The sequence below is a fragment of the Leptonychotes weddellii genome, chromosome 5, assembly GCF_054177405.1.
Source record: "Leptonychotes weddellii isolate Sample4059 chromosome 5, ASM5417740v2, whole genome shotgun sequence".
NCBI lineage: Eukaryota > Metazoa > Chordata > Mammalia > Carnivora > Phocidae > Leptonychotes > Leptonychotes weddellii.
Genome location: NC_138373.1, coordinates 92,337,886 through 92,346,238, shown reverse-complemented (window position 1 = coordinate 92,346,238; position 8,353 = coordinate 92,337,886).

Sequence of the window (8,353 nt, the reverse complement as noted above, 5' to 3'; positions counted from 1 at the left end):
TTTTTCTATCGAAATAATTAATGTGTGTTCACCATGTCTGAGGAGGGATCCACCTGTGCATACTTTCTGATAGTATCATCTGTGACTTGCCTGCCTTCTGAAAAAGTTCAGAAGTTTACAATAATGATATTCTGACGTGCCTAGACTTATTTTAGATACCCGTTTTAATACCTAACATTGTTAAAGCCAACACTGTCACCCTGGGTATAGACACTCTACTCTGTGCCACAGTGGTTGTTGTCATTACTGCTTGCTTTGGAATTGCTTAAGCCTTCTGGGAAAGGTTTGCCCCTCATCCCTATTATTCTTTCAGCTGGGAATCACCCCCAGGAGGCTGCCAAACTGAAGCTGCTGTTGATGCTTATGAAGTGTGTGCTCTTGGGGCCTACTGAGGACTCATACCTCCCCCCAGACACATGGTTTCTGTACTTGGCAACATATCCAATTTTGAGGAGCTTTTCATTCTGTTCCATCTTTTTCCACAGATGTCTGGGTTTCTTCTAGTCTTTCATTTCCCTCTGCTGGTCTCCTGTAGCAAATGAGGCTCAAATGTATTTCTAATAATTTAACCTACTTTTTTTTTTTTTAAAGATTTTATTTATTTATTTGACAGAGAAAGACACAGAGAGAGAGGGAACACAAACGGGGAGTGGGAGAGGGAGAAGCAGACTCCCTGCCGAGCAGGGAGCCCGATGCGGGACTCGATCCCGGGACTCCAGGATCATGACCTGAGCCTAAGGCAGTCGCTTAACCAACTGAGCCACCCAGGCGCCCTAATTTAACCTACTTTTGAAATTGATCCTCTCTACATGAAAGGCCAGCACTACTTCCTGGAATTCAATGCTTGCCTTCCTTTTACTTTCTATTTCAATTCTAGTTGGAATTTGTTTTCCTATGATACTCATCTAACTGGTCTTTAAGATGTTTCATAGTGAGAAATAATCAGTAACCTCTGCATCTGTGAAAAGAACCCATTGCTCAAAAAATCTTGTGTGCTTCCATTCTCCTGAGATGGATAATATCACCCATAAGGTAATCTCGTCCCTCTAATCTACTCCTTCCCCTGTTGCACTCACTTATTAAGGCTATAGCACTTACCTAGATCTACTGAGGCACTCTTGATGCCCCTATACATGCACCTGAGTAGTTCAAGCTGAAATGGCAACAACCTGCACACTAACACTTATTCAGCATGTCCTGAGACTTTTACTTTTTGCTTAAGGTACATTGTATTGAGGATTCACTACCCAATCCCCATTCTATATTTCTGTTAATTGGAGAAGTTGGAAAACCACAATCTAAATTCACCAAACTCCTTAAGCTAGGATTCTTGACACAAATTAGGTTCCACCAATTGTAAGAACTCTTGTGAGGCTGGGAAAATAAACAAAAGGCAGAGGTCATCTTACTATGGCTCTTAGCTGGTATTTCTTGCAAAAATGAGTTTGGAAATGGGAGGCTTCCTCAGGCAGAATTGCAGTGTCCATTTTCTAGTTTCTTTAGTATGAAAGACAATTGTGGTGGTGGCAGTAACTTCCTGCTTTAACAGTGTGATTTTAGAGGTAGTAACTTTCTCAGTGAAACAGCCCTCAGTGAATTTTCAGGATGCCCAACTGAACACCTATTGAACTTCCAATAATCTTCAAAGCACCTATATATTTGATCAATTCTAATGTCTATTTTTTTCATATTTTTACCTTTCTTAATTTAGAGTACCATATGTAATCAATGGCTTTATTTCAATCATTGTTAACCATATAACATTCATGACACAAATTTTTGAAATCCTTCAATTGATGACTTCTACGGAGATCAAAACAGCACCAGCACACCTTAAAATAATTTCAAATATAAATCCCACTATACTTGAGTTTCGTATTCTGTGTTTTCCCCCACTAAACCACCACTGAAAGAGTGGGTGAGACTCATGTACCATTTGCTCAAGGTCTCATGAATACTGCTCCATTTCTCTAACAGCCTTTTCTCAGCTAACAAGTACTCCTTGCTTGGGGAAAAAAAAAATCTTAAGTTACAGTAACTTGTCTGTGAAAATCTAGTATGGTGAGTACTTAATTCTAAAATTGCCTGCCTAGACAACAAAGTAGGCAAAAACATGCAATGGGGAAAAGACAGTCTTTTTAATAAATGGTGCGGGGAAAACTGGACAGCAACATGCAGAAGAATGAAATTGGACCACTTTCTTACACCATACATGAAAATAAACTCAAAATGGATTAAATACCTAGATGTAAGAACTGAAAACATTAAAACTCCTAAAAGAAAACATAAGCAGTAATCTCTTGGACATCAATGTTAGCAATATTCTTCTGGATAAATGTCGTCAGGCAAAGGAAACAAAAGCAAAAATAAACTACTGGGACTACACCAAAATAAAAAGTTTCTGCACAGTAAAGCAAACTGTCAACAAAACAAAAAGGCAACCCACTGAATAAGAGAAGATATTTGCAAATGATATATCCAATAAGGGGCAAATATCCAAACAATACAAAGAACTCACATAACACCAAATAATAATAATAATAATTATCTGATTAAAAAGTGAACAGAGGTCCTGAATAGACATATCTCCACAGAAGAAATACAGATGGCCAGTAGACACATGAAAAGATGTTCAACATCACTAGTTATGTAAAAGCAAATCAAACCCCCAATGAGATATTACTTCATACTAGTCAGGATAGCTATTACCAAAAAGATAAGAAATAACAAGTGTTGGCAAGGATATGAAGAAAAAGGAACACTTGTGCACTGCTGGTGGGAATGCAAGCTGGTGCTGCCACTACAGAAAACAGTATGGAGGTTCTTCAAAAAATTAAAAATAGAAAGACTATATATACAAACCAGTTATTCCACTTCTGGAATTATTTACCTGAAGAAAATAAGAATACTAATTTGAAAAGATTTATACACCCTTATATTTATTGCAGCATTATTTACAATAGCCAAGATATGGAAGCAACCCAAGTGTCCATTGATAAATGAATGGATAAAGATGTAGCGTAAATGTACAATGGAATATTATTCAGCCATAAAAAAAAAGAATGAGATCTTGCCATTTCCAACAACATGGATGGACCTAGAGGGTATTATTCTAAATGAAATAAGTCAGGAAAAGACAAATACCATTTGCTTTCATTTATATGTGGAATAAAAAAAACCAAAAAACAGGAGTAGTCTCATAAATATAGTGAACAAAGTGGTGATTGCTGGGGAGATGGGCAAAATAGGTAAAGGGGATTAACAGGTACAAACTTCCAGTTATAAAATAAATAAGTCATGGGGATGAAAAGTACAGTATCAGAATATAGTCAATAATATTGTAATAATTTTGTGTGGTGACAAATGATACCTACACTTATTGTGATGAACATTTTATAACATATATAGTTCTTGAATCACTATGTTGTACACCTGAAACTAATATAATACTGTGTCAACTATACTTCAATAAAAATAAAACTGCCTGCATAGGTTATAACAGTTAAAAATGGATCATTGACTGCAAAATCCAGTCACACAGAATAATATGAATCATGGCAAAGATCACAAACCCAATATGAAAAAGCAGCATCAAACTAGAAATGACCTAGTCAAAGTTACTTTGCTCACCAAAATCCAGGCTTTAAATATCTCTCAGTATTCCTGACATATTCATGAGCAGGTGGTATTTCAAGGGGGCCTATAAATAGCATCCATTTTCCATGCCCAAGTTCTAAATCATTTGAGAAATAAGACTCCCTCCCAAATTTTTTAAAGACAGATGAAGATCAAGATATCAACATCATTAATAAAGTTTTGATCATAGAACATGGCTTAGGCATGTAACAGAAATGCTCTTCCTAGTCTAAAATCCAGAATTAGACATTTGCCCACTGCAAGCAACAGTGAACAACCTCATAACTTCAAACATTGGGCTCTGCCCTTTAAAAATGTGGCATAAAATGTGTTTTTTTCAGGCAGCAGTCTCCCAAGAGTAGGGAAGAAATATGGAGTAAGATTCATATGCCCATTTCCTCCCCAAATCTCAACAACATTCACAAAATAAGAAAGGAAGGAAAGAAGTGAATAAATGACAAGAACATCCTACAATATCAAAGAGCCTTTACTGGGGAAACTAATCTTCATAAGGACAGGGATTTGTCTATGTTGTTTAATGTTATATTCTTTGGCACCTAAACCACTTCCTGGTATTAGTGAATCTCAAAAATATTAGTTGAATGCTTATAACCAGAAAGTAAAAAAGGTTGATTCATGTTAGCCTGTTACTTTTTTTCCTAAAAGTAGGCTAAAACTCAGAATAAGTAAGAAACTGTTTAGTCACATTATTTTTCCTAAGAAAAATATCACCACCGAATAGCATTATTTACCCAGAGAAGGTAGTCCTCAGCTCCTCTTCCATCCCTTACCCCTGCCTGCTGCCAGTAAGTGTCATCAAGCCAAAAAGAACCCAAAGGATATTATATAACCTTCTTCTGGTCCAAAAAACCTCCAAATGCTTCTGCCTGACCAATAGTCCCAGGTTCACTGTAGATTTAGCCACTTTGTCTGTTTATTTTTTTGAGGAGGGCCAAAGGGAGAGGGAAAGAGAGAATCTTTTTTTATTGTTGTTATTTTTTTATTTTATTATGTTATGTTAATCACCATACCTTACATCATTAGTTTTTGATGTAGTGTTCCATGATTCATTGTTTGCGTATAAGAGAGAATCTTAAGCAGGTTCCATGCCCAGCACAGAGCCTGATATCATCACCTGAGCCTAAAGGAAGAGTCGAACCCTTAACCAACTGAACCACCCAGGTGCCCCAATTCAGCCACTTCAAAAAGTATAAACAGATTTTTAATCTTTCATCTATTGATCGCAAATGAGAATGAAAGCCATATGCAAATAGAAAGGAATTAGAACGTCTTTCCTTGAACAGCTCTAAAGGAACTGAAGAAATCGTAATGACAAGCCCCTATATGTGTAAACTACATTACAAATCTCCTATTATTAGACCTATCCTAAAAGGTAGATGATAATCCTCACTTTGCCAGCAAAGCTGTCAGGATATAATTAAACATTAAAGGTTTCTATACACAGCCCTGGGTGGGGAGGAGAGGTATCTTCCACTGGGAACTCTCAAGCAATGTGAACTCTTCTTTGAAAGCAGTTTGCCTATTGTCAGCTAAAATTTAATTAAAGTTCAAGATAACTTAATCTAAAAGGTTGTGCTATCATTTGCCCATGTAGATATGAAAATAAGGTGAAGGTAAAATGAAACTGGGAAAACATGATGTTGGGCTTTTTGCTTTGTTTTAGTTTTGTTTGTTTTGTTATTATTGCGACTGCTTGCAATAGATCTATTTAAATTCTGAAGTAATACCAGAGTAACTATGTAATAATATATCTTCTATCTATTATTATAATTAAGATTGGGATTCCACACATGAATGACATGATTACATTAGTAATAGTTGCTATCAAAAGGCAACACATAACAATTTGGTTAACTAGTGGTATATCTAACATTCTCCTCATATTCTTTCATTTGGAACACACATCTCTATATTATTGTCTTAGCTTTTTTTACTTGGTATTAGACTGTAAAGTTCTAGAAGATTAGGTTATGTCTTTTTTGCTTGTTTATATATATCACAAAATATAGTACCTGCATTTGGAGAATCTAATAAGTAGTATTTAAACTCTACAAATACTTCAAGGTAATTAAGAGTTTGAAAATGTTTAATCTTATGCATAATTAAGTTTCTCAACTTGAAATATACTTCAGTTAATACATGAGACCTTCTTCATTGCCTATAAACATAAAAATCTATAAATCTTACTACATATCCAAAAAGTAGTACTAGCTTAGGTATATTTGAACTTAAATGGTAAAACTTCAGTTGTCTTTTAAAGGTCATCTAAGGACTTTATAACACTGTACTGGGTAGATGAATGTCTATTATTTAAAAGACAGCAAAATGAGGGACGCCTGGGTGGCTCAGTCAGTTAAGTGGCTGCCTTCGCCCCAAGGTCCTGGGATGGAGCCCCACGTCCGGCTCCCTACTCAGCGGAGAGCCTGCTTCTCCCTCTGCCTGCCGCTCCCCCTGCTTGTGCTCTCTATCTCTCTGTCAAATAAATAAATAAAATCTTAAAAATAAATAAATAAAACACAGTAAAAATGAGTTCAAGATCTCCAAAATAGCAATTTAAGGTTCATGAGACATACAGAAAAGTATACCTAAATATCTATCCAAGATAGACATCTTGAAGCCCTGTATCTGCAATTGCCCTCTGGATCTCTCCCCAAACCAACATGTTTACAATGCTTACATTCAAAAATGAGCCCTTATAATTGAAAATCAATCTGGCTCCCAGAAACAAGATTAGGATAGGGTCATTGATGAAGATAAAGGCAAGGCCTCATTTAAGTAGTTATGTACCCTCGTGTGGTTCATACTCACTTAGCTTAAACTCACTTAGCAGGGTCACAATACAAGACTTTTCAGGCTCTCTGATGCCCAGCCCAAAACCAACTTCACAATCCCCTTCTCGGTTCATGAGAAACTGAGCAGGACTTCGTACACACTTAGATCTGTCAATGGACATGTGGCAGCCTTTAGAATTTTCAAAAGATGCATCTATGTGCTGCCCAAACACCAGGATCTTTGCCTCTTTCTAATGGCTAATGTCTTAAGGTCACATATGGACTCAGGACAGCTCGGTAGTAGTGACATAGGAAAAGAAGTCTTCAAGCATTACATCAGGTGCAATTTACTACATATTATATTTCTGCTGCGTCACATCTGATCTGAATAATCTTTTTTTAAAAAGATTTTATTTATTTGAGACAGAAAGAGAGAGAGAAAGTGCACAAGTGCAGGGAGGGGCAGAGGGGGAGGGAGAAGCAGACTCCCCCCTGAGCAGGGAGCCCAGTGCGGGGCTCAAGCCCAGGACCCCGAGATCATGACCTGAACCAAAGGCAACTGCTTAACCAACTGAGCCACCCAGGCACCACTGACCTGAATAATTTTAATACATCTATAGCTTTTGTGATTGTGAGTTGATATTATTTTTGCCATAAGCAGCACAGAAGGTGGGAAATCAACTCGTACCAACTGGTGGCTTAGGGTAAGCCTTTGAAAATAGGTCTCTCGGGCGCCTGGGTGGCTCAGTTGGTTAAGCAACTGCCTTCGGCTCAGGTCATGATCCTGGAGTCCCGGGATCGAGTCCCGCATCGGGCTCCCTGCTCAGCAGGGAGTCTGCTTCTCCCTCTCTCGCTCCCCCCTCTTGTGCTCTCTCTCTCTCAAATAAATAAATAAAATCTTAAAAAAAAAAAAAGAAAATAGGTCTCTCAAAGAGCAGTAGACCAGAATACCCCCCCCAAAACTCCCCAAAGTGCTTCTTTTCTTGTGCTCCCTAAATTGGTAAAGGACACCACCATTTAAGCTTCAAGGCATCCTAAATTACTACCTCTTCCTTCTGCATGTGATTAAGGATAAAAGTCCAATCAAGGGAACTTCCTAAAAAATCCAAAATCTGTTTACTCATTACTATTACATTACTACTACTATTATTTAATAACCTAGCTTCTGCCTAGTTCTCTAGTCTTATCTGTTACCCTTTTTCTCTTTGCATCCTTTCATCATTCTAAGCTACTTGCATTTCCTCAAATATACCACACACACTCATTTGTTTAGATTAAACTATCCCACACTCCCTCTCTAACTTAAAATTCCTTTAAAACTTAAACTAAGATTAAACCTGCCAGCAAGACCGTCCAACATTTCTAACATCCTCCCAAACAAGCACACCCCAACACCAAATTTATGTATGATTCCCTCTTCAGACTTGCCACTCTTGCTTCTATCTCTTAACACATCACTCTCTATCAATTATTTGTGTTTTCCATAGCTTATGAGTTCCTCGAAGACACAGTCTCATGTTTTCTGGCTCTATAACTAAGAATAGGCTCTGGCACATAGTAGACACTTAATAGATATTTGTTGAGTGAATGAATAAGAAAACAAAGCTTGAATTCAAATATAGATCCAAAGTCCATGATCCCTCCACTTTATCATAATCATTCAGCTATATATGAGTAGATGACCCAAAACAGACATTCAGAGAAGAGTTATGACAGTGTTTACAGCCCCTTTTTGCCAGACTCTTCACATTTGTCAGAGGAAAAGAAAAAACTGTCTACTGAAAGTGCAGGTGGTACCTAGTGTTTCTCCACTGCTGCAGACAGATGGTCAGAACACCATAATAAGTATGAACAAAATGTGCCCAAAATAGGAATGAAAAATTCTACCTCCAAAATCTACAGAGAGTCCTTTGCCTATTGATGGA